The following is a 10381-nucleotide window of genomic DNA, read 5'->3' as shown; positions in this document are numbered from 1 at the left end:
AACAAAGCCAGTTCAGAAATGCCCACCTTTATATAAGGTGAGCAGACTTCTCTACAGGTGCCGTGTGACAGTTCCCTCAGCAAAAGCCCTTTGATCCTGCGGCTCACAGCGGTGTTTGATACTTGCCCCAGTAATAAAAACATTTCTTCGCCCTCAAAAAAAAAAAAAAATAAAAAAAAAATAAAAGTGTAATTTGAAATATTGGTTCCCCCTGTCAATCTGGATGCCAAGAATCACATACTTTAAAAAATGCTTTACCCTCCAAGATGGGTTCACAATGAAAACCCAGGAAAAGACACAAGGATGAGCTCCCTTGAGTGACTTTCCAAGGCAATAAGGGGTGTTTTTTGTTTGTTGCTTTTTTTTTTACTTTTTTGTAGTGAGGTTTATGATACTGTGATATTAAATGCTGACTATCAACTTGACAGTATCTAGACAATATGAAGACCTGCCCGCAAACAGGACACCACCATTCTCTGGCTTGAGTCTAGTTCTATAAAGACAGGAGAAAGTGGTGAGCACGTATGCTCCTCTTACGAATGCACCAATGGCGCCCTTGCTGTAATCTACTGTGTTTCTGGACAGTGAGCAAAATATCCCTAGCTCCTTCTTTCCTTAAATTGTTGGGGTTGAGTACTTTGCCAAGGTAATGAGAGAAGCAACCAATACAGAAGGCTTATTTTCATTCATTCATTCATTCATTCATTCATTCATTTGTCATGACTGTGGTGCAGATATAGTCAAGGTTCTTCAAAGAGAGAGAAACTATGAAACAAGCCTAGTTTCTGCTATCTTCCAGTTCATATGAAATGTTCAGAAACAAAGGTAAATTAATACCCACATAAAGGCATAGCTTCCTCTTTTATTTTTTATTTGTTGTTTTTTTGTTTGCTTTGGTGTTTTGCCTGCATGTGTGTCTGTGTTAGGGTGTCAGATCTTGGCATTACAGATAATTGTGAGCTGCCATTTGTGTGTGCTAGGTATTGAACCTGGGTCCTCTGGAAAAGTAGTCAGTACTCCTAATCACTGAGCCATCTCTCATAACTCCCTCATGCGAATAAGCAGAGGACCAACTGGTCTTACCCTGTGAGCAGGCCTACTCTTTTTATTATCTCTTTTTCTGAAGCTCAGGCTCACTTGTATAAATTGAAAGAATGTACTAATACGACTCTGAAAGACACTTCTAATTCCAGCATTCTGAGTGTAAATGTATGTTCTTATCTGGAAGCTCAGTGATAGATTCTTAGTAAGTGCTGGAAAAGGAAAGCAAGGAACTGTGCTGCTTTAATGATGTCCTCATATGCTTCAGGTACTTCAGCTAGTTTAGGAGAGGAAATCTGCATGAATATCATAAACAGAAGGAGCAAATATTTGCTCTGCCTGAATTGTCTGTAGACTATAATATCATCATATCTCTTTACCTAACCTATAATGTTAATTATAAAATGTAATTTTGTCTAGACATGAAAAATGCAAATAAAATGCCGTATTTAAAAAATATTGATATATGTATTCTAAAGATAAAAATCAAAGTAAAAAGTATACATCAATATAGGTGAAAGTATATACAAGTGAGGTTAAGTTGGTTAGAAAATTTGGACTGTGTATATATAGTCTGATACGTGCATATGATGTACAAAATATAATGTATACTTAAGTATGTATATGAAATTGTATAAGTTTTTTCTAAATGTGAAACAGAGAGAATTTGGATCATGAAAATGGAATTGAGGACTGGGTTACTACAAGACATTTCAAAACGATACCTGGAAGAGTAATTCTAAATAGAAAATAGACAATAACATGTAAATAAAGTCCACTGAAAATTTTAGTTATTTCATATTACAGATCCATAGATAGGTTTAGGTTTTAGCAAGCTGAGACAAAAGGATTAAGTTGCAATTTCATTTTAAAGGTCTGGAAAGAGCAGGAAGATCTATTGTGAAAAGGCCACTAATCACCAAGGACCCATAATGATTGCTGCTTGATAATTTTAATATGTAAGGACACAAGATTAAAATATAAGGGGCACCTAGAGTATTTCTGAAGATAAATTAACATTTATTGAGTATTTCTTTGTGGTGTGCTCCAGACTGGGTTCTTGGCACATGATATCCCATTTAATCCTCATGACAATTTTGGTAGAAAAGTTTTATTACTAAGAACAAAGTTTTGATTTTACTAAAAAGTTTTCAATGTAGCATCAGATGTATATAGATTAAAAATCTACATAAACACTTTCTGTGAAACAACCTTGACATTGCCTCCCAGGTAAAAGGGAATTTAAGTTGCCCCAATGTTTTCCCAATTTCACTTTGGTACGGTATGTTGGTGTGTCATAGTCAATATACACTTTGCCCTTAGGCACGTTCTATAGTAGTCACACTTAGTAGGAAACATTAGTACAGTGTTGGAAAAGCTGCTGATGAAATGTTAAAAATCAACTGTAGAGAAATGAGGGAAGCTGTTTGTGTATTAATTTGTAATCCCTAAAAAGAGAGTTTTTCCATTACAATTCGAGACATTTTGAAAACCCCATTCTCAACCTCATAGCAAAGAATCTTGTCAGGACCATTCTGCTGGTGCTCTTTAACACAGTGGGGCAGGAGCAGGAAGCAGTTAACGATGCACTTCAAAGTAAAAAGGAGACACCGGGGTTACTCAGTACATATGCACCACAGTCTTAAGTATATTGTATATAAATAAGAAAACATCACAACTTAGTCCATTATTTTGTATGATAATACACACCGATGAAATATCTAACTTTAAAATAAAATGACTAATGTTTGAGGACATGAAAAGACAGATTCCTCTGACTTGAGCACTACATTTTACATATGTACAGAACAATCATACTGTATTTCCTAAATATGGGAACATATTGCACATCAATTTTTAATGGACAAAGGTAAGGAAAGCAACGACTGTCTCAAGTATATTGAAAGGAGAAGGTAGTTAGATGCTTCCACCAAACACTTGCACACATCCTTAAAGCCACATGTCCGTGAAAATAATCAAAATGATGGTGCTCAAAAGCAAACTTAATGATGTCTTTTGCTGTCTGCAAAGGAACCAGAAACTAGACATTGTCCGGCACTTGTGGGCTAGAAGTTCACACATTCCTGTCATTTATCTGAGATAAGGATAGCGTGGAGATTATAGCCTACAGAAGCTCCCATTTGTTCACTAATGTGACAGCAAGTACTAAGACAAAAATACAATGTTCCTAGAAAGTTGTCCCCTGGTTCATTAACTCCCACTGCTATCATCATTACTACCACCAATAATTAGGGTGCTTATCAATGCCAAATTTTAAAAAGTTTATATATGTACGAAATACCTTATCTAGCCCCAAACCCCAATTCCTCCCTTCAACTCCCACCATATTCTTCTTAACATATCTCTGTCCTAGCCAAGTCTTATGTTTTTACACCCGCTAATTTTAGTTTATGCTGCCCATGTATGGATGGATGTGGGCCATGAAATAGAGCAAGGGAAACTTACCAATCCTCATCCTACCACATCCTCAACAAAGAATAATCTCCTTTGCTCAGCAACCCACAATAGTGCCTCAGTACCAGTGAGCCCAGTAGACCATCTACTTCGTCTATGCCAGAAATCCTTGTTTGAATTTTAAAGGGAAGAGTTGTCTATGTCCAAGAAAGTCCCATAAACTCATGTTGTAAACTGATTGAGATCTCACAGCTGACACAGGAGTCTCGCGGAGACCGCAGCTACCTAGATATGGCACCTATTACATGGCTTAACTGTGGCAATTAAATTACACAGCTATTCTTTGATGCATTTCAATTGTTATAGGGTTCAGGCCAGGAAAAAAAGAGAAAGAGAGAAAAAATAAATTAACAATATTTTAACTATAAAATTTTCAATATAGCATCATATTATGCAACATTCCTCTGTGAAACGTTAAGCACATCAGGGTGTGTTGGTATTATGGTGAGTACCAGAGGAACACAATTTGTCTCACACAATTCCGTGACTGCCCAGATACAGCATCCTTGTCACCTCTTCACTCAGCATAAGGGAATGAGGGCCCAGCAACTGCAAAGACTGACCTTGTATAGTAATAATACATTCAGAATGCATTTTAAATTATACATGGGTTGATTTCACTTGCATCACAAAGTTCTTAACAAAAGAATATAGGTGAAACTCCAAGAAGACATTAACTAGAAACAAATATAGCAAAATTCAGATATATCGAGTAGAAAAATAATTCCCTTACATTTTCAAAAACATATCAGCTTTAAAATATCTAAAACTTTAGCATGATTAAAACTTTAATCAAGAGCATATTTTAAATTACCCTTCATCTTGAAAAAGCTATACAATCACAAAATGTTCTTATTACTATATATATATATATCACTTTATAACATGTCTAGCCTAATCCTTGTTATAAGGTATATGCTGCATGTACTTTACTGAGTATGTTGGATAAACCCCAGAACACATATCTAAGAAGTTCTTGTTTGAAATTTGGTTATTTAGTGTAGTGATTTGAATGTAATTGGCCCACATAAGCTCATAGGGAGTGGCACTATTAGAAGGTGTGGCCTTGCTGAAGTAGGTGTGATCATGGAGGAAATATGTCACTTTGGGGGTGCTCAAGCCATGAGCAGTGTCTCAATTCACTTTTTGTTGCCTCTACAAGATGTAGAATTCTCAGCTACCTCTCCAGTACCATGTCTACCTGCAAGCTCCCATATCCCACTATGATAGCAATAAACTAGACCTCTGAACTGTAAGTCACCCAGTTAAATGTATTCCTTTATAAAAGTAGTTTGCTGAGTCTGGATATAGTAGGGAGGGCTTTAGTCCTGCCTCATAGTGATGTGCTAGACTTTGTTGACTCCCCATGGGATGCCTTACCCTCTCTGAGGAGTGGATGGGGGGGGAATGGAAGGAAGGTGGAGGGAGAGGAGGAGGGGAGGGAGTAGAAATTGGGAGTGGTATGCAAAATGAGAAAAGATTGTTTTTTTAAAAAATAAATCAATTAAATTTAAAAATAATTAATTAAATAAATTTAAAATTAATAAAAATTATTTAAAAATTAAATGGATCAGAAACAAATTGAAATAGGACAATACAAACAAACATATGAAAAGAAGACAAGGAAAAAACACAAGAAACATGTATGTAAGACACAGTCTCATTACACAGCCTCATTGGTCTGGATCTCACTAGATAGGTCAGGTTAGCCTCAAACTCATAGATATCCACTTGCCTCTTCCTAAACAAGTGACGCCATGCTTGCCTTTCAAATACCTCGTTTTATCACAAATGCCCTGGCAAAGCTAACTTTGATGTCAGCAGTTTAAAACAGCTTTGATAACACATGACGCTTATAACAGAAGCTCACGATGCATAAACACCGTGCTGAACATTTTCTGGCCACCTCTGTCAAGAAATCCAGCTTCAGTACAGTAATTTAGTGCTGATTATAAAAGACTTTACCCCCATGGTTGATGGCATTAAAGATTAACCAAAAGTGTCTGATAATATAATTTAATAAAATGGCAAGAAATAAAAAAAAAATTGCTGAGGCCATGGTGTCACTTCACAGCAACAGAAACCCAAACCGAGACATTTGATTTTATATATTTACAAGGTTTACAGAAATTTCAGTACGCATAAAAAATTTAAAAGAAGATTTGGAACTGAAATTTTATTATCAAATTTTCATCATACATGGCAATGAATGTCATATAAGCAGTTTTATAACGTGTATAATAAACTCAACCTTTTTATCTTGCATCATCCTTTCTACCCTTGTTCTTTGTCCCCCTTTCCAAGTAGAAATTCATTCCTAATTTGATATGGTGTGTGTGTGCATGCGTGTAAAGGAGAGAGAAAGAGAGAGAAAGCCCTTACATTTCTATTGAACATCTAAGATTAATGAGAGTGAACGATGAGTCAATGATTTCACACCCACAAAAATGTTATCACTGACTTAAGAGTCAGGGACTCATAGGAAGACTTTTTACAGACTAAAACAGACAAAAAGTTTGGTATTTGTTTATAAACAAGACTTAATGATTCTTAATTATACCCAGTTGCATCCATCTTCCTGCTGGTGATATAACTTCATTCTTCTTTTGACTGAATAAAATTCATTGGGCTTATATAAAAAAAAACCTCCTCCTTATCCACACATCAGTTGGACTGTAAGTTGATTTTATAGTTGGCTATGGTAAATAGTGCTGCAGTAGATATCAATATGTAAGTATCTCAGTGCTATGATGAGTTAAAGCCATTTGTGTGAGATCCAGGTTCTCATAGAGCTGGGTCCTAAGGGTAGTCCTGTGTTTTGTTTTCTGAGAAATAGCCATACTTATTGAAATAATTCACTTTCCCTCTAGCAAAAGTGAATCTGTCTGAAGTTCACCATTTATATAACAGATTTTTATTTGCTCATATATCTTTCCTCTCCTCCTTCTCTCCCCCCTTTCTTCCTCCCTCCTTCTAAATTCAGTCTTTTAAATAGCTACTCTTAGATCTTTGATCCTTGAATCAGTGGCTACTGTATTATTTTGTGAAATAATTTGACTCTTCATTTCCTAATAAATATTAGAATACTCAGTACCTCTGACTTGACTTTTGACGTCTTCAAAATTGTCATGGAAGAAATATGTATCAAAATTTGTTATTGACACAATCGGTGTTGTGTTTACTGGTGAATGCTTGACTATGCCTCCTCCAGCAGCAACTTGACTCTAGCACCCGAGAACGCATTAAATACGGTACAGGTACTATCAATTAAGGTGTCTGAAAATTAATTACAACAAGAAGCAGAATCATTCAACTAATCACTGGCAGATCTAAATAAATTAGTTCTTAATCATAGCTTTGAAAGGAGAGAAAAAGAAGACAACGTCAAGAAAGTCAAATTGCCTTCCCTGAGGCAAAGACATAATAAAACATACCCAAAGTCGGAGGTTTAACTTCAATTTTGTTGATAAGATCAACAGAAGGTTTTAATAATACTCTTAATAAGTAATTTCCCTTAATTCAGGCTTTGAATATGATATTTTCAATGCTAGATAAAAGGTCATATTTACCAGGAAGGGCAGAAGCTTTCTAGGTAGATGATGAGGGTGGAATAAAGAATGACGCACTACCCATATGCAGTACTCATTTCTCCCAGACATGGTGCTGCAGTCAGGTCTGTGGGGGAGTTGACTTCTGTACCACAGCTTCATGTTAAGTATTCCTTCTCCTCTGCAACCCTGTATAGGAGGAGAAAAAGCTACTAAGCAGGTGTTCCTACTGAAAACAAGCAAGGAACACTGCTGCTGGGGAAAGAAATTAACAAGTAAGACTGACATACCAAGACCATTTCTTCCAGTTTCCACCAAAGCAAGCATCTTTGCTAGTTTTGCTTTAAGTCCTAAGGTTATTTCTTATACCTTGTCTACAAGTTCGTTAAATAGTTACATACATCAGGCTTATTCATTGGAAACAAAACCTTCCACAACCAGCGTAATTCTAGGTCTTTAGCATTCAGGTGTTTCCCTGACCCCTTTTGAAAGAACTTTATCCTCAGCAGCTTTACACTGAAATGCTTGATTTGGAGGTCAAAACCCATTTTCTTCAGTTTGATACAATATATGTTCATTGGGAGAATTTGTTTGGTGATTGACTGGGGGAAAACAGTTTCTTCCAAGGTTCTGGATTATTCTGTTTGGCACATATGAGCTGTGACTTACACAGTGTGGTCCAGATGCATGGCATCCAGCATACTGCTGGGTCTCTCACTGGTCTACAAATAAAGATGAGGATCAAGCTCAGGTGTCCTGGGCGTGACTGTGGGTCTGGCAGGGCATGCTGCTATGAGAACTTAAAGTCTAAAGGGACAAATCTACATATCTACAAATTCCTCACAGAGACTATGAAGACATTCCAACTGCCCAGAAACTCCTGCCTGATGCTGATTCCTAGAGGAACAAAGTACAATTAAAACCATCACTCAGCCTAATTTGAAATTATTATCTTTCTACTCCACTAGCTAAAATGAATCAAATATCTTTCTGTATTTCACCTTCCTCTGAAAATATATTTTAAACATTGCCTATCTTCAGGTTCTTGAGAAGATTAAATAAACCATGTCCATAGGACCCCAGTAACTGCACCAATATAGTATAGCTTGGAGAGGCAGGATGATTTCTTACACATTTATTCCAGGTCTTGGGAGACTGTGGTAGGAGAAGCACAAGTTCCAGAGCATCCTGACCTATGCATGGAGGCTCTGTCTCAAAAGAAAACCATTATATAGCATTAAGTGCATTCTTTCTGCTATTGAAAGAATGACTGTTGATATTTGATTTTATTGTCTTAACCAGTTTGACATCTTGATTTGTCATTTGAGAAACAACTAACAGTAAACAGATATTTTTGATACTTAGCATTTAGAAGGAACTTTGATTTATTCTGCTAATGTGAGGGCATATTTTGTGCCCTAGGAACCTTAGAAGTTGCCTTCAGAGTGTTATCTTAGTAAATGTAAGATTTGGACTTAGTGGTCATATTCATTAAAATTGGTTCTGAAAGTTCCTCGCTGATCATAGTTCTAAATCATGTCTCCATATCTTTTCAGTGAAAGCCTCAAAGGGTCAATATTTATGTCAGCCCTCTTCCTATCCAAATGCATCATTTTGAGGTGAAGATATGATCAAGCTACTTGTTTTAAAACCCTTCAGTATGCTTCTTGTTGTCCTTGTTCAGCTCGTATTAAAACAGTCATATTGATAAGACTTGACGGGTAGAGTTTCTGATCAATATACAGTTACTGACATAACAATATTTAATTTAAAAATTTAATTTGAAAGAGACCAAGGAGGTCTCTTTTCAGAGAGAAAAAAGGAAAGGGAGAAATGTTGTAAGTATATTATAATCACAAAACATAAGAGAATTTAAAAAGAAAAACTTAAGTATTCTTTTTGCTTTCTCTAATCCATGTTCAACAACCTTTATAATCATATCTAACCGTCTTTATGAGTTCTAGCATAACGTAATACCCTCAGTTCCTATTATACTCTTCACCCTCTGGTATGATGCTGTGCTGTACAATGATATTACCTTGAAGGATCACGTTCCCTAAACTTGGGCTTTCTTCGCATTTGTTCCACTCTTTGTCTGGTTGACTCAGATTTCTGTTTGTGTTGACATGCTTCCTCTCTTTCTGCAACCATAAGGCAAGGAACATGTTGCAAATCACTGTAACCCTCGCATCTATTTACTATCTGGCACAGAGTCGAATTAGAAACGTTTTAAAAACGATCCATATAGCATTGCAACTTTACAGTTATTGCCTATATATCAATGAGCTTTTTTAAGAACAAGAACACTTTGCATAAGTAAATGCAAGAGATGAACACTGAATATAGAACAATTCAGTAAGGACCTTAAAGACAAAACCTTGCCTGCCTTTGTGGTTGCCTTTGTAATATTAAATACCCTCTGCGAGAACGGCCAATAATAATTACTAGGTCAGCATATTGAGCAGTAACTGAACCAAGACACTAAGAAAATATCAGATTACTTTCTATAATATATTACAAGCAACCAATTGGCACTTATTCAATATGATGATTATAGATCTTTAAATTTATGTTCACTGTTAGTGTGGGTTTTAGGATATGGATATAAGTGCCATGGTGCACATGTGGAGGTCTGAGGACAAGTTTGTGGGTTTGGTTCCTTCTTTCCCCTGTTATGTGGGACCCAGCGATCCAATTCAGGTCGCCAGAGTTGTACAGCAAGTGCCTTTACTCACTGAGCAGCACTGCCAACCATATGACAAGAATATTTATGGATGTTTTTGTGTTTTGTTTTATTTTAAGAAAAATTAAATACCTTTACAAATTAAGCAAACGTTATTCTTTAGTTATTCTGTGGGTGTTTGTGAGAGCTGGTGAACATGTATGTGGTATTGTACCGCTCTATTATCTAGGGTAGTTTAAAAATACCACAATAGGATGATAGGCTTTTTACTAAAAGTTGTATTCAGAGTGAAATTTAAAAGAATTTGTGTTCTGCAGTCTTGAGGGAGATTGATAATATTATGTGTAATACATTAATCTTCATCTTAGCTGTTAATTTTATACACTTTATTCTTACATAACAATTTTAGAAAGACAAATAGTGTTGGAATAGGAGCGGCGGGGCTGCGTCCCCAACACCCCGGCCGCTTGGCTAGCTCATGCCCTAAATAACAACACACAAACTGTATTCATTTAAAGAACTGCTTGGCCCATGAACTCTAGCCCTTACAGGCTAATTCTCGCACCTGGACTAACCCATTTCTAATGATGTGTGTAAGCACCCCAAGGTGCGCTTACCGGGAAGATTCTAGCCT

The sequence above is a fragment of the Alexandromys fortis genome, unplaced genomic scaffold, assembly GCF_014885135.2.
Source record: "Alexandromys fortis isolate MF-2015 unplaced genomic scaffold, M_Fortis_MF-2015_v1.1 scaffold_1, whole genome shotgun sequence".
NCBI lineage: Eukaryota > Metazoa > Chordata > Mammalia > Rodentia > Cricetidae > Alexandromys > Alexandromys fortis.
Note: the sequence above shows the minus strand (reverse complement) of the source record.